The 27593-nt window shown below is 41.1% G+C and overlaps 1 protein-coding gene across 16 annotated transcripts in view; it reads right to left on the bottom strand.

The window, feature by feature from the left end:
* The window catches only part of LYPD6B (LY6/PLAUR domain containing 6B), a 180065-nt gene extending 155216 nt beyond the window's left edge, over positions 1 to 24849 (bottom strand). For 5 of the 16 annotated variants that reach the window (XM_054478005.2, XM_054478008.2, XM_054478004.2 and 2 more), the window contains exon 1: positions 24118 to 24301. The gene's annotated coding sequence lies outside the window, so the exon portion shown is untranslated. Of the gene's footprint in view, positions 1 to 24117; positions 24302 to 24832 lie in introns of those variants that run through there. The other 11 variants (XM_054478024.2, XM_063647461.1, XM_054478020.2 and 8 more) reach the window with 7 other exon arrangements.
* Between the last annotated feature and the right edge of the window lie 2744 nt (positions 24850 to 27593).

The raw sequence follows: 27593 nt of genomic DNA, 5'->3' as shown, positions 1-27593 counted from the left end.
TCTGCCATTAGACAACTATTTCAGGACTTCAGCCACAAATGATACTTAACAACAAAAAAAAGAACCTGTATCACTGAAAGCTTTCATTTGAATTCATCTCCCCTACTGACTAATACAGACAGATTTTTGCCATCAATTCACACCTTGGAGCACAGGACATGATGATCTTTCTTTTCATTTGCATAGCTACGATTTGTCATTATCCAGCCCTATTTTTTACTCAACAAAATAACATTGCACCTTTAAGATTTCTGCATGTCTATTCTTGTCGTGGTTATTTTGAATTTTGCCTTTTAGAAGCAACTACTTTAAGGAAAAAAAAATCATCACTTCTCAGGTATACATTTGGCTTGATTTTATAACATAAGCTTTTCTGGGTTCATTTTCCTGTTGCTTTTCCATGTAGGGAAGGAATGCCTGAGAGAGGTTCCTCTGGACCAACAGAGTTGATGAAGTCCTCAACTTTGTAATCTCTGCTTTTAATCCCCTTCTCCAATAAATGGGCTAGAGAAAGCACTGCCATCATCATGATCATCATCAATGCTACAATTTACTGAGCATCTTCTAGATGCCAATCACACTGCTACATATTTTACATGTTATTTTCAGTGCTGTTTTTGTTATCCAAAAGATACTGCTGGGCACGGTGGCTCACGCCTGTAATCCCAGCACTTTGGGAGGCCGAGGCAGGTGGATCACCTGAGGTTGGGAGTTCAATACCAGCCTGACCAACATGGAGAAACCCCATCTCCACTAAAAATACAAAATTAGCCTGGCGTAGTGGCACATGCCTGTAATCCCAGCTACTCGGGAGGCTGAGGCAGGAGAACTGCTTGAACCCGGGAAGGCAGAGTTTGCGGTGAGCTGAGATCACACTGGGATTGTGCCATTTTTACTCCAGCCTGGGCAACAGAGTGAAACTCTGTCTCAAAAAAAAAGATTCTACGATGTTTCTCCTTCCTATCCCTGAAAAAATACTCAATTTAATCTTACACTTAATTATTAGGTGTAATTTTAGAGATACTGTTTAACTTTTTAACCTAATAAATAACTATCATTATAAGAAATTTGATGCTTACTTTTATAATGTACTTATATTCTCAAATGTAAAATAGAAAAGTATACCCTATAAGAATGTCTTGCCTGTCCCCATTTCTCTCTTTTCTGTCTGGGAAGAATGGATGTGTTTGTCACACAGCATAAGGAGTCCAGGGAAAAGGAGGAAGATTATTTTACATGCTGGCAAAAGAATGGTATTTGACTCCTTCCATCACTTCCCCCATCCTCCCAAGCCCCGGGGAATCCAGGAGAACTGAGAGGTAGAGTTACACACCAGTAAATACTAACTGGGCTGCCTCCCCCATCCTCTCTCCCAGCATTTGTCTAGGGTGACAACTCGAGATTCAGGCTTGCCTCACAGGGGGCTCCCAGGGAGTAGAAAGAAAACCCCAAGGAATCCAACAAAAATGCAATTCCTTCAATTATATTGCAATAGAGTCACCTAAAAACACATATAAACAGACACATATTTTATTACTAAATCTAAACATTAAGTGTTATAGCAATTTACATTCATGACAAACCATGTTCAAGAATGCACTGCAAGGATCGCTGGAGCCCAGGAGGTCAAGGCTGCAGTGAGCTATGATGGCTCCACTGCACTCCGTCCTGTGGGACAGAGCAAGACCCTGTCTCAAAAAAAAAAAAAAAAAAAAAAAATGCACTGCAGCCTGGTAAGTCTGAGAAAGGCTACAGAGCATACCTGCAGAAACACCTCTGCTCATCTCTAAGCTTTCCATTAAGTATTACTGGAGAGATACCACCATCCCCACTTCATTCCACAGAGTCTAGATCCAAATCCACACTAGCATATTTTCCCTTCTCTCTCAAAGGCTCTGAAAGCAAGAGAAAGAACACATTTGTTAAGCCCAAAGGTTAAGTTCTAAACGACTGTAGGAAGGTCACTAATTGAAACCAGACCCTTGGGGTGCCAAGCATGCCCAAGGTAGGTGTCGAGTGCCCCTCATGGAAGCTCCCTCTGGGAAGCTATACAGATGCCGATCAGGAGACATTAAATGCAGCCTGTGCCCCATATTGTTGACCCTGATCCTTCACCTCTCCCTGTGCTCCTAACCTTTTGGAAGTGACTCTGTAGCTCCTCCTACTATAGGAGAGCAATATAAAGTCCTGCCCATTGATTCTGGGCTTTGCTGGGTGGGAGCCTAGGCCTTAAGAGGATTGCAAGTCTCCTCTTACCCCTGACAGCTGTACCACTGCCTTGGGAAGCTGCCCCAGGATGCCACTGCCCTCAGCTTGGGTCCCAAACTGCATGTCCAGCCAGGTCTCAGCCAAACCCCAGGAAACTCACAATTGCAGGAGTAATAATAAATAATTGTTGTTTTAAGCCACTGTGTTTTACAGTATTTTTACATGGTATTATTACGCCAGTAGTTAACTAATACACAGTGTAGGAGACTGCTCATAGAAAATATATGACCCCTTCCCAGAAAAAGGATAACTAGATTTTTGTATGTGCTGTTGTTATGAGAGGTTTAGGTGAATTTACTTAGTTATTGCTCATAACAACCCTACAAGACAGATAGGATTTTTATCCCTATTTTAAAGATACGGCAGCAGAGACAGTTAAGTAACTTGCCCACAGTTGGAAAGTGTGCAAGGCAGGATTCGAACCCCAGTCACCTGGACCCAGAGCCGTTGCTCGTAACTTCTGCGCTAAATGGCCTTGCAAAGTGCCTACCCCACCTTGCCTAACCATTTGCTGTGGGTTCCCATGCCCTCTGGATAACATCTGACCTGACCAGCACTAGTAATTAGTGCAGTAGTCAAGGCCCTGCATAGCTCAGTGCCTGATTATCCTGTCCTGACTCCTGCCCCCTCCTCCTCCTCCTTCTCCCTCCCTAGCCCTCCCTCAAGGCCTGCTCTGACCCTGCTGAGCCTACAGTTTACCAAATCCACCAACTCCCTCACACCTTTGCACCAGCCACTCCTGCCTGGACCACCTTTAGCTCACCTTCTGGGACACAGGCCCAGGGAAAACTTCTGAAGGAACCATTTCCTGTCCCAAGGCAAGTGCACAGGCTGCTTTATTCTGAGTGTTCTCCCAGGCTCCAGAAAATTCTCTACAGAGCGCTAAGGACTCCAGGCTGTGGCTGTCTGCTTAGCTCTTGTCTGAGCTGGATGAAAGCCCCTTGACAGCATGGCCTAAGACCTGTTCATCCTTCAGCCCAGGGTCAGCAGGGTGCCTGCTCGCATGGTGAGAATGCAGTAAAAACTGGCTACATTAAAAGGCAGGTGAAAGGAACAATGCCATAATGAAGAAATGGATACGGAGACAGGAGATTTGAAACTTCATTTTAAAATAACCAAGTCTTCATTTCTAATAACGTTAATTAAACTGCTAAACACCCCTGGGTCTCCAGCTATATATTCTTCAATTGGAATCCTTCTTTCATGACAGTTTCCTCTGCCAAGCCTTTCCTTGCAGGCTGATGTGTTCAACAGAATGTCTTGGGACAAGTGACAAAAGGCACTATATTGGCTTGGAACCATGGAAGGAATTAAGGCCTACTTCCTAAACATTCACTCCTGGCAACACAAAAGTCCCTGTACTGTGCTTCCAAAGGAAATGGAGGAAAGTGTGTGGCAGAGGAATGCACATTATTAAGGAGTGAAAGGAAAAGATTCCCATGACAGGGAACAGATAGGTAGGGACTTGATATGGAGTCGAAAAGACTTACTTAACAGGAGCTAGCAAGTGACTCATGGGGAGGCCCAACGCTCAGAATCCTGTGCAGCTGACAAGTGGTTATTACTGCCATGCCCTCAGGCTTTCCTCAAAGAGTCAGGTCTCAGTGGCCTGGCAATACCTACAGAGAGCTGAACAGGGCACAAGATGGAGACCGTGGCTGCCCTCAAAATCTCACATCTCCAGGCCTCTTACAAGAGACAGATCACAATCACAAAGCATAAAGGGAACTATAGCCAAGAAGAGTGAAATGGACTGGCTAGGCGCTGTGGCTCATGCCTGTAATCCCAGCACTTTGGGAGGCTAGGGCAAGTGGATCACCTGAGGTTAGGAGTTCAAGACCAGCCTGGCCAACATGCTGAAACCCCATGTCTACTAAAAATACAAAAATTAGCTGGGTGTCATGGCAGACGCCTGCAATCCCAGCTACTAGGGAGGCTGAGGCAGGAGAATCGCTGGAACCTGGGAGGCAGAGGTTGTAGTGAGCTGAGATGACACCACTGCACTCTAGCCTGCGGGACAAGAGCAAAACTCCATCTCAAAAATAAAATAAAATAAAAGAGTGAAATGGACTGTTTCTAGAGTCAGAGGCTGAGACTCTATAAACACAAATTCCTGTCCCACTGACACCCTCATAATCACTAATGAGCAGTGTTTCTGTTGCTGAAAACACACATTCCTTGCTTGTGTTACCTGAGAAAGATGGGGAGCCCCAGAATAATGGAGGCTTCTTGGTCTCTTTTACATTAAGCTTGGACCAAAATGCAGAGTTGTAGACAACTGAACGTAAGAATCAGAAGAGATCTTTGAGATCAGGGCACCTAGTAGTTTTCACTTTGTTCAAACAAAAGCTTACAAAAGCATAAATATAGGAGAGGAAACTGAGACTGCTACCATTGGAGTGCAGGGGCCAGGAACCCCAGTTGTTGGTGCAGGGACAACCTCTGAGATGGCTTGATGGAGGCTTGGGAATTTGGTTGGAAAATCATGCATTTAGTCCAAACCTGCATTTTGCAGACATGAAAACTATGGTTCAGAGGGCCAAGGCGACTCATCCAATGTCACACAGTCAGAAGGCAGAAGGACCAAGAACAGAACTCAGGTTCCTGGCTGCCAGTCGAAATGCCCTTTCTTCTACATGTTGAATGCCACCCATTTCCTAGGAATGGACCTCCATGCTTTCCCTGTCTCGGTCCCCATTAGCAAGTCCCAGGCCACTCTAGGGCTCAGGCTATGGTAAATAGTAACTGAGTAACAATACATCTTACAGATGCATTCATCACACATCATAGGGAAAGCTCTGCTATGACCACCAATCCCCACCCCAGCTCACCCCTGACATGGTCAAATCATCAGAGGCTTGCGATGACCTGCAACTTTCTCAGGATCCCCTTTCCACCCCCTTTCCTCTTCTGTTGCATTTCTTACAGCACTGAATTAAAGGACTGCCCGCAATGCTGTAATTCTTCCATTTGCTGGATTTGTCCCTACACAGTATTTGTGTTTGGTTTTAAAATGCTGTTTGCTCCACTTTTAATTACCTTTTAGAGAGCTGCAAGACAGAAGCCAACATTTAATCGTAGGGACTGGAGGGGACTTTACAAACTGCTTACAAGGCACAAATAGAGTAGTTATTTTGCTATTTCCCTTCTGATTGAATTGGCTGCTGTATCATATGCAGTAAACAATGTGAACCCGAAAGCATTTTTACATCCTTATCTCACCCTCTCATATAATCAAAAGAAAAAATGCACTGTAATAAAAAAAAAAAAGTGCAGGGCAGGGTCAGGTTGGGAGACTAGAACTTTGTATTTATTTAAAAGTTAATTAAACTTGAAAGGTTTGTGGAGACAATTCATTTTCTTTTGTAGCCTGAGACCATAAGGTTTGCATTCCATTTTACCAATAGAATAATAAAAAGTAACCTGATGTGATTTTCATCCTAATAATAAATAACATATAATAAAACTAGAATAAAGAGTTTCTTTTTAAATAGAAAAGTAAAAATGAAAACACATGAGACATACAAGTCTGAATTGACTTATCAAAAAACTGTGTAAATCATTTTAAGGTATGACCTATGTAATTGCTTTACTTCGACTCTTTTCTGGAAAGATGACTTTGCAGTAAGCACATAGGCTTGACTTTGTAGGCATCCTAGTTAATCCTCTGAACTGACAAATTTAAAATAGATAGGGTATACTCTTTACAAAGAAAGTTGAACATACAACTAATAAGAACAGGAAGGATCCCCAAAGCTTTATAGGTAACTCAGATTTGCAGTCGGATAACGTACCCCTCCTTGTCAGTTCCCGGCATAAGCATCTATGGACAATGCTGAGTAGTCTTCGCAGGCGAGGAGAAGCAGGAATCCTAGACGAGTCATATTGAAGATGAACGCGCGGCTGGTGTTAGATTACCCAAACCAGACACAACAAATGGAGCCAAGAGTGGGCTGTACACAGATTGCCTCCCTACAGAGGATGTTGTATGTATGTGTGTGCATGCATGTGTGTAAGATAAAACATTTCAGAGAAATAAGAGTTACTGATGAGAGAGAACAAGAATTGTTAAATAAGGTAAGCAGTTCCTCCTCTTGGAAAATGTGGACTTATTGGAAAAAAAGATTTCCAAGGCTCCAGTTCCACAATTCTTTGATTCTACAAGGTAGAAAGTGAATCTTCCAACAGCACATTGAGACCCCAAAATCCTGATGGTGAAGCCCACGTTGGTCACCTTCTGACAGTGGTTACTCTTTAATGGAAACCACTTGCCAGAATATGTAACTTCCTAATCCCTGTGTGTCTGTCCTCCATGAGCACCCTAGGGACATGGCCTGTGTTTCATTCACCTTTGGGATCCCAGCACAGTACCTGAAGCATACACTGGGCACCCCAAATTGTAGAAAGGCAGGATAGAAGGCTAGTACTTAAATTTTATTCAAAATATTGAATACTTACATATTAGATAATGTTAGTCAAACTCCTTGGCACCTATATGTTACATGAATATGTTCTTCAATTAAAATATTTCTTTTCTAGTAGCCATTATGCCAAGACTCCCTATGCACAGGACAAAGGAAATATTCCCTAGGAGAAATCAGCCCGTACCTCCTACTCTATCACTCAGATTCTTAAGAGTATAAAAGTGATCATAGAAAAACAGCATAAATCACACTTGCCATCTCACTGATCAGGAATGTCAGACAGAACAAGACAAGGATGTTGCTCTCAGCACTATGTGCTGTCTTTTCTAGCAAAGGCAATTAGGCAAGGAAAAGAAATAAAAGGCATTCAGATTGGAAGAAAGAAGTAATACTACCTCCATTTGGAGATGACATGATCTTGTATGTAGAAAACCCTAATAAATTCGCCAGCAAACTGTTAGAGTTAACTGACAAGTTCAGCAAGATTTCAGGATACAAGATCGAAACACAAGAATTAACTGTATTCCTATGCACTACCAATGAACAACCCCCAAAATGAAACTGACAATGTCATTACACCACATCAGAAAAGATAAAGCAGGAATCAATTTAACAAGGGAAGTGCATAACTTGTATGCAGAAAATTATAAAACATCATTGAAAGGAATGAAAGAAGACCTAAATAACCGGAAAAGCATCCCGTTTTCATGACTGGAAGACTTACATTGTTAAGAGGGCAATACTCTTCACATTGATTTACAAAATCAGTGCAACCTCTAGCAAAATTCCAGCTGGCCTTTTTGGTAGAAATTAACAAGCTCATCCATGGAAATGTAAGGGACCCAGAATAGCCAAAATAACACCGAACAAGAAGAAAAAAGTTGGAAAACTTATACTTCTCAATTTCAAAACTCTCACAAAGCAACAACAATCAATATTTTGTGGTACTGCCACTAAGGACAGATGCACAAATCAATGGAATAAAATTGAGAATCTAGAAATAAAGCCATGTATTTATGGTCAGTTGACTTTTGACAAGGTTGCCAAAACAATTCAATGGCAGAAAGAACACTCTTGGCAACAAACAGTGCTGGGACAACTGGGAAGCCACATGCAACAGAATCAACGTGGACTCCTAACTCACACTGTATACAGAATTGACTAAAAATAGATCAAATATCTACATGGAAGAGCTGAAATTATAAAATTCTTAGAAGAAACCTATGTGACCTTGGATTAAGCAATGGTTTCTTAGATGTGATGCCAAAAGCACAAGCGAAAAAAAGAAAAAAATAAATAGGACTTCATCGAAACTAAAAACTTTTTTTTTTAAATAGGGTATCACTCTGTCACTCAGGCTGGAGTGCAGTAGTGCAATCATGGCTCACTGCAGTCTCAAACTTCTGGGCTCAGGAGATTCTCCAGCCTCAGCCTCCTGGGTAGCTGGAACTGCAGGTTCACGCCACGATGCCCAGCTAATTTTATTTTTTCTTTTTTGTAGAGACAGAATCTGCTGCATTGCCCAAGCTGGTCTTGAATTTCTAATCTCAAGTGATCCTGCCACCTCGGCTTACTCAGGTTACAGGTGTGAGCCACTGCACTGGTCAAAATTAAAACCTTTCGTGTTTCGTGTTTCAAAAGATACTACTAAGAGAATGAAAAGACAGCTTACAGAACGCAATAAAATATTTGCAAATCTTATATCCAATAAGGGTCTACTATCCAGAATATGTAAAAACAAGATTATAACTCTAGAATAAAAAGACAAAAAAATCTTAAAATGGCAAAGTATTTAAACAGATATTTCTCCAAAGAAGATATACAAATGGCCAGTAAGCATATCAAAAAATTCCCAACATCATTAGTTATTAGGAAAATGCAAATTAAAACCACAAAGAAATATTACTTCACACCTACCAGAATGACTATAGCAAAAAGATTGACAAAAAAATCGTCAGCAAGAATATGGAAAAATTGGAACCCTCATACATTGCTTGTGGGAATGTAAAATGGCACAGCTGCTTTGGAAACAGTCTGGCAACTTCTGAAAGGTTAAACATACAGTTACCATATGATCCAAAATTATACTCCTAATTGTATACGCAAGAGAACTGAAAACATTCCATACAAACACTTATACATGAATGCTTACAGAAGCATTATTTGTAATAGTCAAAAGTGAAAACAACCCAAACATCCATCAACTGATGAATGGATAAACAAAATGTGGTGTATTTGTACAACGGAATATTATTCAGCCATCAAAAGGAATGAAGTACTGGCTTATGTTATAACCTTGAAACCATTATGAACCTCAAACCTTGAAAACATATGCCAGGTGAAAGAAACCAGACACAAGAGACCACATATCGTAGGATTCTATCTGTACGAAATGTCCAGAGCAGGCAAAGGCAAATCCATCAAGACAGAAAGCAGATTAGTGGTTGCCAGGGAATGGGGGGAGGTGGGAACAGGAAGCAATTGTTAATGGGTATGATATTTCTTTTTGGAGTGATAAAACCCTCCTGGAATTAGGTAGTGATGATGTTTGGACAACTTTTTAAATATATCAGAAACCACTGAATCGTATACTTTAAAGAGGTAAATTTTACGGTATGTGTATTATATCTCAATTAAATAATAATAGTGAGATACTTTCATATACTACTGGTGAAAATGTTCAGTGATAGAACTTCTTGGAAGAGAGGTTTGAAAATGGGTATTATATTTGACCCAATAGTTCAAATTTAAGAATTTAACCTCAGTAAATAATTAGGAATGTTACAACTTTAGCTGTAAACACGTTCTCTGCAATGTTGTTTATAGTATCAAAATATCGGAAATATCCTAAAGGTACAACAAAGACTTTGTTAAGCTATTTATGGTACATTCATTCAACAGAATACAATTCAGTCATTAAAATTATGTTTATGATATACTGCTAACAAGACAAGGAATATAAAAGCACAATGTGCAGTATGATCCTATTTTGTTTTTTTTAACTATGTATCTATCTTACCTCCATATGTATGTATGTATGTACGAATGAAAGGTATGTATCTATCATACCTCCATATTATATAAATCATAAAACTATTCTGTCCAACACTAGCTGGTAGCCACATGAGAATATTTAAATATAAATTAATTAGAATTCATCAAAATTAAAAAATTCAACTCCTCAGATGTACTTTCCACAAGTCAAGTGCTCAATAACCACCCAAGAACAGTGGCTACTATATGGGGTGGCAGACAGCATTTCCATCAAGGCAGAAGCCTCCATTGAAACAAGCCAATAGAGAAGAATGGACACCAAATGGGCTTATGGGGGCTTCTCATTTTCTTCTCTTTATGTTTATTTTCCCCTTTTTCTATAATAAACATAAATGTTTAGAATAAAAGAACATTGTTATTTTATTTTTTTAAAGAGTCAAGGTAAACTAAAACAGGGAAGAAGGGAACTCAAAAAACACTCACAGGCATAGTCACCCACTTGGTGTGCTGCAAATTGAGCAAGTCCCTTCAATCTGGACAGCAGTGGGGCTGGTGTTCATCATCTCCTTTGCCCAGGCAACACCTCTGCACCCACCAAGCTGTGGGTGGTGGGGAATAGGGAGCAGCCCCAGACAAGACCACAGACTCTCAGTGTCCTTACCTGAAGTTCAGCAATTTTCCACGAATAAATTCTTCTCAGATTGTTGCACACCTTTGATAGATTACCAGAGCGATAAAATGGCTGCTTCTGTTCATTTTGTCCAGATTTATAGTAGCTTTCCGGGAAAGAGAACTTGCTGACCTCCTCATTTGGCCATAGCCAGAAGTCCTGACTCCTAACATAGATTTAAAAAATAATAATCCTGGATGGGCCCATGGTTCACACCTGTAATCCCAGCACTTTGGGAGGCTGAGGCGGGCGGATCACGAGGTCAGGAGATCGAGACCATCCTGGCCAACATGGTGAACCCCTATCTCTACTAAAAATACAAAAACTAGCTGGGTGTGGTGGGGCGTGCCTGTAATTCCAGCTACTCGGGAGGCTGAGGCAGAAGAATCGCTTGAACCCAGGAGGCGGAGGTTGCAGTGAGCCAACACTGCGCCACTGTACTCCAGCCTGGCGACAGAGCGAGACTCCATCTCAAAACAATAATAATAATCCTAGTATTGTATGAGGCTTAGGAGAAAAGGCACTCTCAAACTCCCAGGTGATAAAATAAATTAGTTCCTGCTTTCTGGAGGACAACATGGGAAATATATATCCAAAGCCTTAAAAATAATATAGCCCAAAGTGCTGGGATTGGGCGGGCAGATCACTTGAGGTCAGAAGTTCCAGACCAGCCTGGTCAACATGGTGAAACCCTGTCTCTACTAATAATACAAAAATTAGCAGGGCATGGTGGCACACGCCTGAAATCCCAGCTACACAGGAGGCTGAGGCAGGAGAATCGCTTAAACCCAGAAGGAGGAGGTTGCAGTGAGCCAAGATTGCACCACTGCACTTCAGTCTCAGCAACAGAGTGAGACGCCATCTCAAAAATAAATAATAATAATAATATATAGCCCTTTACTCCATTATGTCATTTCTAGAAACTTATTCTATTAAAATAATCATGGGTGTGCTCAGAGATTCAGCTACAAGAATGTATATGACAGAGCTGTTTATAATAGCAAAAAGCTGAATTCTAGCTGAAAGTATAGCAACAGATATACCTTCATGATTAAATATAAAATACATTAAAAATAATGTTGTTGGCCGGGGGCGGTGGCTCACGCCTGTAATCCCAGCACTTTGGGAGGCTGAGGCAGGTGGATCACGAGGTCAGGAGATCGAGACCATCCTGGCTAACACGGTGAAACCTCATCTCTACTAAAAAATAGAAAAAATTAGCCAGGCGTGGTGGCGGGCGCCTGTAGTCCCAGCTACTCGGGAGGCTGAGCAGGAGAATGGCGTGAACCCGGGAGGCGGAGCTTACGGTGAGCCAAGTTCGTGCCACTGTACTCCAGCCTGGGCAACAGAGCGAGACTCCGTCTCAAAAATAATAATAATAATAATAATAATGTTGTTCAGGGATATTTAATGACATAGAAAATGTTGATAAATGTTATGTTTTAAACATGAGTTGTAATGTGAAAGATATTTCATTTTCGTAATATATATGTATATGTATAAATATATACATATATGTTTAGAATAAATTAGAATGATTAAGATTAAAATGCAAACCGTGACTATTTCTGTGTGGTAGGAAAATATCTGGTTGGGGTGGGAACATGTTATTTTATAGTTCTTTTATAATGAATATATATCATCTTTGTAATAAGAAAAAAGTTATTGTTTTTAAAAAGTTGAAATTATATTAAGACAGGAAATCTTTGAACTTATAATTTGAAATAAAATTATCACTACAACTGTAGCTCTGGGCTTCCTGGGTGCCAAGGCAAAAAGAGAAATATAAAACAAGAGGTATCTGCTGTTTGACCTACTGGCTCTTCCCAAGAGACAAACTACAATCCTGGCACCAAATTCTAGGAGAAATGTATAATGCACATTTCTCAGTAACACTAATGGCACCTCTGTGGCGCTGGCACAGCAATGGGTTACTTGCAGCCCTCAGCTTTGTTCTAACTTTCCTGTAGTTGCCTAAAAACTGTGGTTCCCATACCTTACTAAAAGACAAATAAAACACACCGTGCCTATTTTTTCGGTAATGTACTTCATTTTCTGTTTTTTACCCAGTGAAATAGTCCCAAAATGCAGGAGATGTTTTCAACACGATACCAATGATGTAATATCTGGCTTCTGTGCAATATTTTGATGGTGACATGGTTTCACAATGAGCAAGAATGCTCAGAAGACTGTCTCCAGGGTGAAATGGATCATGAAGAGCAGTAGATGTAGCATACTTTGAGAATTACATTTCTTAGTAACACAGCTGGTTAAGGGCCCCCGAGAAGAGAAGGTGGACAAAACTAGGCCAGTAACTATCGGTGATTCCTCCAAAACTTGATGGAAGTCACAAAAAGGCAGGTCTTAAATCTACCAGCCTTGAACTGACCCCTTGCAAGCTGAACCTCACCATGACAAGAAATAGAGTCCAGAGCAACGTACAAACTACACTTGTCAGAGTCACAGCCCCTGACCACCTGTTTTATCTTTCTTTCATCTGTGACCTCTAAGAGCACTTACCCACAACATAACTTTTTGACACTCACCTTGCATGTCATGTGTCCCCAAACAAGCCATAAGCTCTGAAATCCTGGGCATGTTACCTAGCACTGGCTCTAGTATCTAGTGCATAAAACTGGCCAGGGTAGTGAAGAAGCTGGAAACAGTGCTGGAGGAATCAGCTTTACACCAGACACAAGAGCACGCTGAGGTACTAAGGGACCTGTTTTGAAACCTTCAAAAGCTTGTCCACTGGAAGATGGACTGAACAAGCGTTTTTCATACTGTAAGAAGCAACACATTGGTGGATCATGTAACCAATTTAGAGGTACAAGACTTATTGTAAGAGTAACTACTGTTTCATAAAGTGCTTCTCATGTATATGAGAGCATGTGTGTGTGTGTGCATGCACACATGCTCATATACTGAGTCACGCAAACTAATTTCAAAACAGTTTGCAAGGTAGTGACTTACACAAACTGGTAGATTAGAGAAGGGTACATTTCAGTGATGAGAGAGTCATTGAAAGTGAAATGAGAAGAACTCTTAAGTTTTCTCCCCATTCTATGAGACTATCAGTTTAGATCACAGGCACTGTGTACCACTGAAGGCACATTAGGAAAGAACTGATTCTATAGGGTGGACATATACAGGCTGAGACTTCATTTGGCCTTTTACATTGGAATAACACCTCTGTGAAAGGCATGGTTGAAAGTGATACTTAGACCAGGAATTTTCGATGCAGATGAACATCAGACTCACCTGGGGAGCTTATAAACGATATCCATACCTAATCGTGACGTATATCAATTGAAACACTGGGGCCCAAAATCTGTGTTTCCTTTTCACGCTTCCCAAGTAAGGGCTGAGAACCACTGAGTTATACATATGAAATGTGTAAATTATATTTGATAAAACATAAGCAGAAGGGAAACAACACCAGTATTTTACAAGAAGATCACCAAAAGAAAGAGCTTGAAAACATGAAATCAGGGCATTTGATTTCTGCTCAGGATGTAGAGAACTGAAAAGAACATTATTACCATGCTTACAAAAAATAAAAAGCCAGGTAAAGCACAAGATCATAACCTTCTCAAATCCTTGAGAAAACTGAGGCAAAGGAGAACAAACTAGCCCAAAATCTAGAGAGGCACTTGCAGGAAGAGACAAGACATGAGCACTTGTCTACTTGAGGCAGATGTACCTGGACACTGACTAACAAGCATCAGGTCACAAATAACAATGCACTACCACTGGGAGAGTTGAAAGAGCATGGAGACAGACCACTCTGGGGCCCAGTACCACAGGAGGACCAAAAGATGGGAATGGCAAAGGCCTTTGGCAAGCCAGCTCCAACCCTAAACACAAGGCATCACTAGAGGAATTTGAAGTCTGGGGGTACACTGAGAACAACCAGAGAAATGAGAACCCTCAAACCCAGTTCATCTTCTGACTAGATTGATCAATCTTCACACTAAAGGCCTGGTAAAAAGAGAACGGCGTGCCCATTCCCATGCATAAAGCCTATCTCCATATCTAATGTCCTATATAAGATGTCTAGTTATCAACAAAAAAAATTATAGGGCATGAGAAAAGCAAGAAAAGATCATACTGCAAAGACACATTGCAATGAATAGAACCAGACCCAGATGCTGAAGCTATCAAAGAATTTTAAATAACCAAAATTAATTATAAAAGTCCTTAGTGGAAAGGGTAGACAATCTGAAAGATTAAATGGAAAATGTTATCAGAGAGAAAAACTGCAGGAAAGGATCAAATGGAAATATTTGAAAGGCTAAAGACAGTAACAAAGGATGCTTTCAATAGGCATTCTTCAGTGGACTTGATACAGCAAAGGAAAAAATCATTGAACTTCAAAATAGGTCAGTAGAAATTACCCAAACTAAAATAAGAAGAGAAAAAACATGAATAAAACAGGCAAAAAAAGAATGGAGTGCCCAAGAGCTGTGGGACCATATCATAAATTCAAACCTAGGTGTAACTGAAATTTCAGGAGAAAAGAAAGAAAATAGGCAGAAGAAATATTTGAAAAAATAATTGCTGAGAATTTTCCAAAATTAATGACAGATACCAAATCACAGATCCAAGGAGCTCAAGAACATCAAGTATGATAAATATCAAGAGTGTGCATGCATGCATACATGTACACACACACACACACACACACTCCTAGGCATATCATATTCAAAGAGCTGAAAACCAAAGACAAAAATAAAATCTTGAAAGCAGCAAAAGAAAAATGAAACATCAAATGAAAAGGAACAAAGATAGGAATTACAGAAGACTTCTTGTCAGAGGCATACAAGAAGAGAATGAAGCAACATTTTTAAAGTCCTGAAATTTTTTTAAAAAATTGTCAACCCATTGCTTCTCAGCCTTTTAGCTAAGATCGAGTGTAAAAATTGTCAAACCAGAATTTTATACCCAGTGAAATATCTCCCAAAGATGCAGGAAAAATAGACATCAAAGAGAAACAAAAACTTAGAATTCATTGCCAGGAGACCTACACTACAATAAATGTTAAATTAAGTTATCCAGGCGTTGCCAGACTGAAACTTGGATCTACACAAAGAAATGAATGATGGAAATGATATAAATGAAAATCAAACAAAATCATTTTTCTCTTAATTTTAAGCTATGAAAGATAACTGAATGTCTAAAGCAGGAGTAAGCAAACTATAACCTGCAAGCCAAACCTAGCCCCTGGTCTGTTTTAGCATAACCAATGAGCTAGGAATGTTTTTTGAAATACATTTGTAAAGAATTGTTTAAGAATAAAAGTATATGCAACAGAGACCATCTATGGCCCCAAAGCCTAAAATAATTACTTTCTGGCTTTTTTACAGAAAAAGTTTGTTGACCCCTGGTCTAAAGCAAAAAATCTTTTATTTATAGCTGATATTAAAAAATGATAATAACAATAGCACAAAACATAAAAGAGAAGAACTGTGAATATACTGCTATAAAACTACAAATGAAACAGCATAATATTACTTGAAAGTAGACTCTAATTAATTAAAGAAACATATTATTAACTCTAGAGCAATCACTAAAAAAATTTAAAGAGACATAGGTAAGAAGTCCATAGTGGAGATAAGGAAAATATAAAAAAATGCTCAAGACCAGGAGGTCGAGGCTACAGTAAGCCAAGATTGCGCCACTGCACTCTGGCCTGGGTGACAGAGCAGGACCCCATCTCAAACAAAAAAAAAATAAACAAAAAACAACAAAAAAAAAGCTCCGGAAACAAGAAAAAAAAAAGAACAGATAGAACAAATAGAAAACAACTAGCAAGATGGTAGATTATAATTAAGCCATATCAATAGCATAGTAAGTGTGAATGGTCTAACATACCAGTTAATGGACAGGTATTGTCAGATTAGTTGAAAAAGTAAGACTCAAGTGTATGTTGCCACAAGAAAGCCACCTTAAGTATACAGGTTATTTTATAACCTAAATACAGGTTAAAAGTTAAAAAACAGAAAAAGATATACAATGCAAACATTAATCCAAAAAAAGCTGGAGTATCTGTATTATTAACACCCAAAGCAGACTCCAGAAAAAGGAATATTAACAGAAATACAGAGGGACATTACATATTAAGAAAGGGATCAAGATGTTCTCCAAGAGGACATCACAACACTAAATGTGTATGCACTTAACAACAAAGAGTCAAAATACATGAAGTAAGAAGTGATATGACTAAAAAGAAAAATAGAAACATCCACAATTGTAACTGGAAACACTAACATTCCTCTCTTGGTTATAGAGAAAACAAGTAGAAAATTAATAAGAACGCAGAAGACCTGAACAACCCTATCAAGCAACTTGACCTAGTTGATATTTCTGGAACATCCCACTCATCAATAGCAGAATACACATATTTTCAAGTGTGTATTGAAATTCACCAAGATAAACCACATTCTGGGTCATAAAACAAACATGAACAAATCTAAAAGAACAGAAATCATGCAAGTCATATTCTAGGATAATAAAAGATTTAAACTAGAAATCAATAACAGAAAAACTTCTAGAAAATCCCCAAATATCTTAAAATTAAATGATATACTTTAAAATAAAATATGGGTCAATAAGTAGTCTCAAAAGAAATGTTAAAATATTTAAACTAAATGAAAATTAAAATATACATTTCAAAATTGTATAATGCAGCTAAAGCAGGGCTTAGAGGGAAATGTATAGCATTAAATACTTCTATTAAAACAAGAATCAGTAATATAAGCTTATCCCTTAAAAAATAGAAGAGTACATTAAACCCAAGCAAAAAGAAGGAAGGCAATAATAAAATAAGAGCAGAAATCAATGAAACTGAAAACAGAAAAATAATAGACAAAATTAAATCAAAATCTGGATCTTTGAAGAGATAAATAAAATTTATAAACCTCTAGACAGACTGAGCAAGAAAAAGACTGAAGACATAAATTAATAATGTCAAGAATAAAAGAGGGAGTGTTATTACTGACCATTCAGACATAAATGGCTAATAAAAGAACACCACAAAAAAATCTGTATCAATGAATTTGACAACTTAGGTGAAGTGGACTGAATCTTTGAAAGATATAAACTAGCAAAACTTATCAAGAAGAAATAGATAACCTGAATAGTCCTATAGCTATTTATAAAATTAAATTTGTGTTAAAAACCTTCCAACAAAGAAAACTCTAGGACCAAATGGTTTCACTAGAGAATTCTACCAAACACTGAAGGAATAAATAATACCAATCCTACATAGCCCCCTCCAAAAATACATTACAACCAAGTGGAATTTATCCAGAGAATGTAAGGCTGGTTCAACATTTGAAAATCAATCAGTGCAATTCACCATATTAAATATTAAGAAAAGTCATATGATTCTGTCAGTTGATGGTAAAAAAGCATTCAATAAAATTCAAAATCCACCCATAATTTTAAAAAACACTGTCAATAAACTAGGAATACAATAAACTAGGAAATTCCTTAACATCGTATTGTATCCACAAGAAATCTCAACTAACATCATACTTAACAGTGAAAGATTTATTGCTGCCTGCTCCATGATAAGAAACAAAGTAAGCATGTTCTCTCTTATCACTGCTATTCAACATTGTACTGCAATTCTTAGCCAGTGTAATAAGTTGGAGGAAGGGAAGGAGGGAGGGAGGAAAGAAAGAAAGACAAGGCATTTAGGTTAGAAAGGAAAAATAAAACTGTCTCTATTCACAGCTAATATGGTTGTCCATGTAGAAAATTCCAAAGAATCTACAAATGACCCACCTAAAACAGATGAGTAACTTTAGCAAGGCTACAGAACACAATACCAACATACAAAAATCAATTGTATTTCTATATACCAGCAACAACAGCAATCCCCAAAATGAAATACTTAAGTATAAATATAACAAAATATGTGCAAGATCTATATCCTGAAAACTACAGAGTGCTGATGGAAGAAATCTAAGACTTAAATAAATGGATGGTTATACCCTGCTCATGAACTAGAAGACTCAATAAAGACGTCAATTCTTCCTAAATTAATCTGTAGATTCAATGCAATTCCATTCAAAATCCCAGGAGGATTTTTTGTAGATATTGACAAACTAATTCTAGAATTCATATGGAAAGGCAAAAGAACTAAAAGAGTCATAGCAATTTTGAAAAAGAATAAAGTTGGAGGGTTTACACTATGTGCTTCCAGAATGTATTTTAAAGCCACAATAATCAAGATACTGTAGTGTTGGCATGAAGTAAGCATATAGATCAATGGAACTGAATTGAGAGCCTAGTAATAAACCCTTACATTTTAGCTAATTGATTAGTGACAAAAGTTCTAAGACAATTCAAGGGAAGAAAGGACAGTCATTTCAACAAATGGTGCTGGAACATTTGGACTCCCACATACCAAAAAGAAAACACCTTTGACTCATACTTTATCCCTTATACAAAAATTAAAGCAAAATGGATCATAGACCTAAGTGTAAAACATAAAACATGAAACTTCTAGAAGAAAACAGAAATGTTCAAGACTTTTTGGTTAGTTAGAGAATTCCTCAATTCAACAATAAAAGTTGGATGTATTGAAAAATAGATGAATCGGTTTATCAAAATTAAAACTTTTGCTCTGAGAAGACACTGTTAAGGGAATAAAAATGACAAGGCGGTTGCTGGGAGAAGTAATTTACAAATTACATTTCTGACACAAGACTTATATCCAGATTATTGTACTGAACAACAAGAAAACTCAATAAAAACAAATAGTTAAAATTACCTCTACATAACACTTCAACACCTTAAAATTTTATTTGAGTTTCAGTTTTTTCCAGGCAGTAATGGGTCCAAACATAACCTCTCATCAATTTGTATCTGTAGCATATTATTTAACTTTGGAATTGGACTTTTGATCTGTTAACTTTTGGTGTACTTTATATTGACCCAAAAAAAAGTTAGTTTTCTTTGAATTCAGGAGATAAATTTCATATAAGTCCTTAGTAAAGAGACCACTTTTTCTATCAAATAAAATTGATTATTTAAACACCAAAAGAAAGTACAAGTTCTTGAGGCATCAAAATTTATTTTCTCTTCTTTTAAATAACAAACCCTGAGCATGAATCACCACATTTGTAATCACCATACTTCCTCCTTTCCCTGCTACCAAAACTAAACAATTCTGGAACATAATGATGAAAGAAATGACCTTTATTTTCCCTTTGCTCATATTTCTTCATTTATTTCTCATGACCTGGTACCATATTTTTGTAAGTCATTATAAATCATATTTAGGAACAATGTGAGTTACAACAAACAATAAAAGAAATTCTGCATGAAAGAAATCCTATAAAATTGAGTTATTTAACATTTAACCATCTTTTTCCACGTGAACACCTGTCCTTTTTGCCCAAAACCCTACCTGCTTAGACCATATAGCTCTGCTGGAAAAGAGAGAATAAGCCATGATTTCCAGCACTATATCCAGTTTGTTTCTAATGACTGCACTCTTGTCTGGATCTATTTTATTTTTTATTTCAGTACTTCTCACCGCCTGACTTATTAGACAAAACATAAATAAATGTCTCCTTCCAGTAGACTGTAAGCTCCAATCCCCAGCACCTAGAACAGTGTCTGGCACACAGTAGATGCTCAATAAATATTTGTGAAATGAATGACTGCCCAAGGCATTTCTCTCTACCTCATTCCCTCACATTCTTCCAGTGATCCTGGCCAGCCCATGGCAGTATTGTTGCTGAAAATAGGAAAATATGCTGCCCTCCACTTCTGCTTTCTTCCAGGATTAGTGATCATGTCTTTTTGCCAATTTCTTTGCTAACTAGATATTGAGGATAGAGGATCATGAGAAGTGGCATCCTTGGTTGCCCAATCTAATTCCAAAAGTCCAGCACCAGTGTTCACCAATGTCCACCATATAAAGCAGAAACAAAGTGCAGCACTCTCTTCACGTTTCAGATGAAAATAGGATACATGATTTCAAAGCAGTTCATGGTAGAGGCTGGTTTCCTACTAAATGCAACTATCAAAGCTATCGCTCTTTGGACTTAGCATCAGGAGAATTGTTTTCTAGTCCAGGATCTACCATTAATTGCATCTTCACCAAGTCCCAGCCTGTTAGTTTGAAGACAGTTAACAATACTGAAACAAAGACATGATTTAGAGCAAGTAAGTGTTCTCAAGAGAGGGACAGGGATTTTCCGGGGAAGGAGGCAGTGGGTAGCTCAGCAAAATCATCTGTGAGGCTTTTCAAACTACACAGGGTTTGAAACTCCTCTGAAACTCCTCCACCCCAATCTGCCCCTTGAGAATCACCACCATAGAGTGAGCCACTGTTGCTATTACTATTGAGAGTATGGAAAACTCAGAAAAGCTTTTCCAGGTTTCAAGTGTAAGCTTGTTGAGGAATGGGACCAAGATTTACTATGCTTCTTAGTGACATCCACGGAATCTAATACAGGGTAGTCCTGTCTTTACTTACTTTTCCAACCTCAGCTCCTTTCCTCCCCTCAGCCACACCCTAAGCGTCTCCCATGGTATTGGACTTCTGATTACCAATCTATGCCAGACCTTGCATCACCTGTCCCCACCTCTGGGAGACACAGTTCGTTGCCTACCTAACAGGCAGTCTCACTTTCCTCCTTGCTAACAGAATTCTGATTGTGTTCAGACATGGGGCATGGATGCTCAGGGTAGGTGAGCCCATCCTACAGCTCCAGAAAATAGCTTGGGCAAAACAATCAGGGGCCCCTCTTCTCCTTTGCCAATGACTGGTTTCAGGGTAAGCATGAGACCACTTTGGCCAGTGACACAGGGAACTTCGGGGAAAATTTGTCCTTTATTATCTAGAGAAAGATTAAGCAGCAAGCCCTGGCCTTCTTTTTTCTGCTTTGGATGTTGTCATGTGAAGGCATGATGGAGCTCTAGTCACCCTGGAAAAAACAAGATAATTTTCTAGAAGCCACCCAAGAGCTGTGGCCACTTCAAACGACCTACCTTCAGATGTTTTAAGCAAGACAGCAGAGTAACCTAGATAATGTTACAACAAAAAGTGTCCCTCAAGAATCCTACCACGTGGCCTAGAAAATCTCTCAACTTTTTCTCCTAGATCAGCCCTTCTCATTTTCAATTCAAAGCTCAACTACAGTTTCTTCGGGGAGTCTTCACTATGTCCCCAGACAGATGAGTCCTAGACGATGTTATCCTCATATCTGTCTTTCCAATTAGACTGCGAGCTTCTCAAAAGCAAGCATTTTCGCCCTTGGCAGAGGCCCTGGCATATGTTGAGCATTTATTAAATGTTGAATGAATGAATAAACAAAAAACAATGAATGAAAAGATGGACACACAGGATGCCTTCCATGCATTAGATAAAGACTTGACTGACGGAATATGGACCTCAGGCTGTCTACATTCTACTGCAGACTACCTTTAGGTGCTGGTGAGCAAAGACAGACATAGCACAATGAACATGTCCTATTTTGTCAGACTTCTCATTGGGAATTGCGCCCCCTATCGACATCCCTTGCAGTTGAGGTGGGCCAGTCTATCAATCACAGTCGGTCATGTGCCCATTCCTGTTGTGGAAACCTCTCCCTGTCTGCTGAGATGGCTTGGTTCTGCTTTGGTCCAGTATGTCAATAAGATGTTATAAGGGGCCTGGTGCAGTGGCTCACGCCTGTAATCCCAGCACTTTGGGAGGCCAAGACGGGCAGATCACTTGAGGTCAGGAGTTCGAGACCAGCCTGGCCAACATGGTGAAACCTCATCTCTACTAAAAATACAAAAATTAGTCCCGCGTGGTGGCCCGCGCCTGTAACTCCAGCTACTTGGGAAGCTGAGGCAGGATAATCGCTTGGACCTGGGAGGTGGAGGTTGCATGCAGTGAGCCGAGATCACGCCACTGCACTCCAGCCTGGGTGACAGCGTGAGACTCCGTCTCAAAAGAAAAAAAAAAGAGAGAGACAGAGAGAGACTGCTATACGGATAGAGAAGATGGGATTCTCTCTCTCCCTCTTTGTCTCTGTCTCTCTCTCTCTGAAGGAGCAGTAAGCCTGAAGGTGCAAGTCCTATTTATCATCCATACTAAGAACCAGTAAACACAGAGAGAAAAACAGCTAAGATATACAAGAGAGAGAAATAGCCCTGGAACCTTATATGAGGCTCTGGAACTAGCTATAGCTTTAAACTAAAACCCTCGACCTTTTCATTTATGTGACCCAATCAATTTCTACATAGTATAAGGCAATTTTCAAGTGACCAAAACCCAACCCAAAGAAAACAATTCTTAATCCAGTCTATCATTGTTGGACATTTGGGTTGGTTCCAAGTCTTTGCTATTGTGAATAATGCCGCAATAAACATACGTGTGCATGTGTCTTTATAGCAGCATGATTTATAGTCCTTTGGGTATATACCCAGTAATGGGATGGCTGGGTCGAATGGAATTTCTAGTTTTAGATCCCTGAGGAATCGCCACACTGACTTCCACAAGGGTTGAGATATACCTAATGCTAGATGACGAGTTGGTGGGTGCAGCGCACCAGCATGGCACATGTATACATATGTAACTTACCTGCACATTGCGCACATGTACCATAAAACCTTAAGTTTAATAATAATAAATAATAATAAAAGAAGAAAAAAAAAAAAAAAAAAAGAAAACAATTCTGACAAATACGACGGGTAATGATGAGGGCAGTCTAACAACACCCCCTCCATCTGCAGGGCCTGTGTACTGGCAGCCCTAATCTTGGCCTCTGTGATGGTGTCAGCAAGTAAAGCATCCTGGAGGAAGCCTAACCATGAACAAGTCAGGGTGGGAAAGAATGCCCCCACCCCACAACACACACACAACCACATCAACACAAAGGGGGAAAAATCAAGCAGTATGCTATGTACTCCATGAACATCATATAACCTAAGGCTGTTGTAATGATTATAATATTAATAATACCTATTTTACTTTAAGGGAACTGAGGCTCAGAGCAGTTAAGTAACTTGGTCAAGGTCACACAGCTAGTTCCTGGAATTTAAATAGCATTCTAGACTTTTCCCACTTTCCCACTCTCTGATCCCCTGGCCTTGGGAGGTGGACAGCACCCCTCCACCCACCAGCTCTCCTCAAACGCCACAGAGCATACAGACCTGAAGCCTGACAACCAAGCCCCCTGGAGTCAGAGCAGCCTCCAGAGCCAGCTTTTGAAAAGCCCCAGGTAACTAACCAATGTGTAAGGTCGGTTATTCAACAACAGAAATAAAGAGCCGGGGCAGGGGAAGCGGCGGCACCGGCGCTGGTCCCGCGTGAAGCGCTGCAGGGGGAAACACTGGAGCTCGCTCGCTCGCTCTTGACCCCACGATCGGCCTTGAACCCCATCCCCAGCTCCACGCTTTCTCCAGCAGTTTGGCCCCCAGTATCTCCTCTCCCCTCGGCCCTGCCGAAGTCACTGGCCCCGCAGGGCTCCGGACGATTAGAGACCCACACCGCTCCAGCCTTGCCCCGGCCCCCTGTTCCCGTCCCGTCCAGATGTTGGCAGCTGCTCGCCCCGAGGCAGCGACCAGACCCCGACCCCGCCACTGCGCCGCAGCCCCGCGGCCCCGCGAGCTCCTGGCTGCCCCGGCGCGCCCAGCAGGGGCGCAGCGCATCTCTCCCGCCGCAGTCGCGCGGCCCGGCACTCGCTCCGGCGCGGGGTGAGCCGTCCCGAACCCACCACCGCCCCCGCCTGCTGCGCTGGCCCAGCTCACCTCGCCGCCCGCGCCCACCGGGCCTCTCGGCGCCCTCACCCGGCTCCCGGCCCAGGCTCCCAGCACACCCGCCTGGGGCCGGCGTTGGCTGCGGCCGCGCGGGGCGGGGCGCGGCTCCTCCCCGCCCTGAGCCACCTGGGGCGCGGGAGGGGGCCGGGCCGGGACAGGTGAGCCTCGCCCGAGAGGGAGCAGCTCCGGTCCCGGCTCCGCTGGGAAACCGCAGGGCTCCGCCACGAGGTTGAAAGGAGACCCGGGCGGGCGGCAGTGTGGTAGTGGCCAGCGCTGGGGAGGCGGCAAGGAGCCTGTTCCCACCCAGCCAGCCCGGCTCAGGAAGAGAAAGAAGCACGGGATTCGGACCCTACCCAGCTTAAAGAGGGGAGGGTCCAACCCCTTTCTTCCTAGAATGTAGAAACGAGGAGTGCAGACCCTCGGGAGTGAAAATGATTGGGCCAAGGGTGCAGGTGAGTTAGTTCAGGATTGGAAGAACTCTGAAAGACCTTTTTTGACCATTCCATCCAATCTCGTCCCCCCCTTGCCCACCCCTCAAGTGATTGATTCCCTCCCCCCTTTTAAATAATGACATTAAGGTATAAATAATATAATTTCATATAGTGACGTCCTCCCCACCCCTGGACGGTAAGCCCCAGGAGGGGCAGGAACCTTACCCGTCCACTACTGAATCACCAGAGCTTTGAAAACTCAGGGCATTTAATACCTGATGAACAGACTAGGTGGCGCCCAGTCTTTTGCGTCCAGCGTTAGACTGATCCCCTCGGTCCAGAGCTGCTCCAGCATCATTCCAAGCTTACTAGGGAGAATCCAGAGGCAAGCTGTCAGATTCCGGACCACCTGTCCTCTCTCTACTGCTTACTCCCCACCCACTGCCAGCCAGGCAGCTAGGCTGTGGGAGGTCTACACTCCCAGGGCACCTTATAGTGGTCTAGCAAATCTTTAACTTCTGAAGATGCCACAGACAGGAGAACTCTGAAATATAACACTGTCCGGCCAGCCTTGCACTGTGGAAACCCAGCTCAGAGTATGGGCCACTGACCCAAGATCCCATGGCTGGTAGCAGAGCTGATCCTGGGTCTGCATTTCTAAAGACAGTTGGCTGGTCTGGGGCCTTTGAGGGGCTGCTGGTTATGCCTGCAGTGGGGAAACCTGGGTACAGAACTTCTGCAGAAGTGGGGTCTGGGTTTGGTCCTCTGCTGAGACTTCTAATCTGTCTTTCCAGGCCTCTCAGATCAAGCATCACCTGAGCCAGCTTGCATTTATTGAGGCCCCTGACAACTGCAAAAACAAAAACAATGGTATTTTTAGGTGTTCCATTTAACAAATGGCCTTCACACACACACACACACACACACGTGTGCGAGGTAATGTGTCATGCTGCTACTCACATGTTAACTTCAAGACTCGTTAAAAAAATCCATTCTGTGAAAAAATTCATTTCACTGCAGAAAGCACTGTACAACTTTAAAGTTGTATGGAGAACATTCCTTCTTATGACTATTTCAGTACACTTCCGTGACTATATATTAAACCTCCGAGGCCAAAATGGGAGGATCTCTATTAAGGTGAGGTCAGGGCCAAGAAGCCTGCTCCACCCCTCCACTGACAACAAGCCCAACACTCTTAAGGTCTAGACACCCCACCCCTTCAGTGGGTTCTGCACAGATGGGTATTTCAGATCTGGTGTTACCTGACTGGCTACGTCACACTGGGCAAGGCCAACCTAGAAAAGGTTATATGGGATGCCCCACCTAGGTGTGCCCTACCTCAGTTGCTTCTCCCTCTATGGCGGCAGGGAATCTGGTGTCCCAGGGTGGGGCTGTGGTGGGGCCTGCACTTTGGGACAGCCACTTGCACCAGCAGGTAGGCCTGAGCAAAGGAGCCCCTCTGGGTCTCACTCACATGAAATGGACCTAGACCTTTTTTTGTGTTGGTTTCAGTCAGTAGAGCATGTGATCCCCTGTGATTTGGAATCCTCCTGCTGTGCGTGTGATCTTGGCTGGGCCGGCCTGCTAAGTGATGCCACCCAGACAGGCCTGAGAATCATCAGGAGGGTACAGGTTCTGCCCCAGTGCTTGCTTGCACGTGATCTCTCCCTCTTGCTGAGCAGCCTTGGGCGTGTTCCTCAATTGTGTATTTTTCGTACTTGGAAAATGTGCAGCCATGAAATCAGACAAGATCTCTGCTTGAAGTTTTTTGCTTAAAAGCGGTATCTGAAATAAGAAGTTCTGATACTGTTGTGTGGCTAAGTTAAATAATCCATGTAAAGTGCTTGAGCACAGTGCCAGCACAAAGCACCTGTGAACAGTAGCTCTGCCTAGCAGTGCAAAGAGAGCCAGCCCACTTCTGATCAACATTAAAATGCTGGAAATAGGGACAAAACCACTGATAGAGTTCATAAGACTCTAGAATGAATTAATTAATATTTACAAATAACTGTATTTATTGCTATTCTCTACTGGTCTCTAGGAGAATGATATTTGAACTAGAAAATCTTCAGTTTCTGCTCTATCTCTAGTTCTCTGATAATATAATGAAATATAAATTATCCAAAGAAGCAACAATACAAAAAACTTCTGAGCCTTAGGATATATTTACCTTCCTAATTTTTCCTGTCTTTACTTAGGACTCAACATGTATATTAATAATGTATATCTAGCTGGGCATGGTGATGGGCACCTGCAATCCCAGCTACTTGGGAGGCTGAGGCAGGAGAATCGCTTGAACCCAGGAGGCAGAAGTTGCAGTGAGCCGAGATCGCGCCATTGCACTCCAGCCTGGACAACAACAGTGAAACTCCATCTCAAAAAAATTAAATTAAATTAAATTAAAAATACTGTATATCATTTTCTGAGGACATTTTTCAATGAGACAATGTGTGTAGCATTCCTGGCACATAGTAGCTGCTTAGTTAATTATGACTAATATAAGGAGGTATAGGGAAGTGGCCAGAAATATTAGGAGCAGAAAGTGCCATGAATTCAAGTAGGCAAAACTGATAACCACTTTATCAGGCATCCCAGATTTTAAGTTCACACTGGCTCTGGAATCAGACTGAGTTCAAATTCAGCCGCAACTTACAATGCATGTTAATCTCTCTATGCCTCAGTGTCCTCATCTATACAATGAGATAATAATATTAGAATTTCATAGAAAAGCTGAGACACAGAAATAGCATAATAACTGTCCTTTAGTGAGCAGCTGCTTCATGCCTGGCTCAAGTGAATGCTTACATTCTCTTTCAAGGGTTAGCCTTAGAGTAGGAATTCTTAATCAAAAGCCACAGACCCTGCAACTGAATTTGATGTTCTGTGTCTGTATACATTTTTACTAAACAGAGCATCCACAGCTGTTGTAAGACTTGCAAAGCCATTTGGGTCTCAGGAATAGTTAGGAGTCACTGCCTTCCAGACATAGCCAGGACAGGAGTTTTGGAGTTGGAAGATCTGTTGGAGACTGTGCAG

Source organism: Pongo pygmaeus, chromosome 11 (genome assembly GCF_028885625.2).
Source record: "Pongo pygmaeus isolate AG05252 chromosome 11, NHGRI_mPonPyg2-v2.0_pri, whole genome shotgun sequence".
Lineage (NCBI taxonomy): Eukaryota > Metazoa > Chordata > Mammalia > Primates > Hominidae > Pongo > Pongo pygmaeus.
This window is presented reverse-complemented; position numbering and strand designations above follow the sequence as displayed.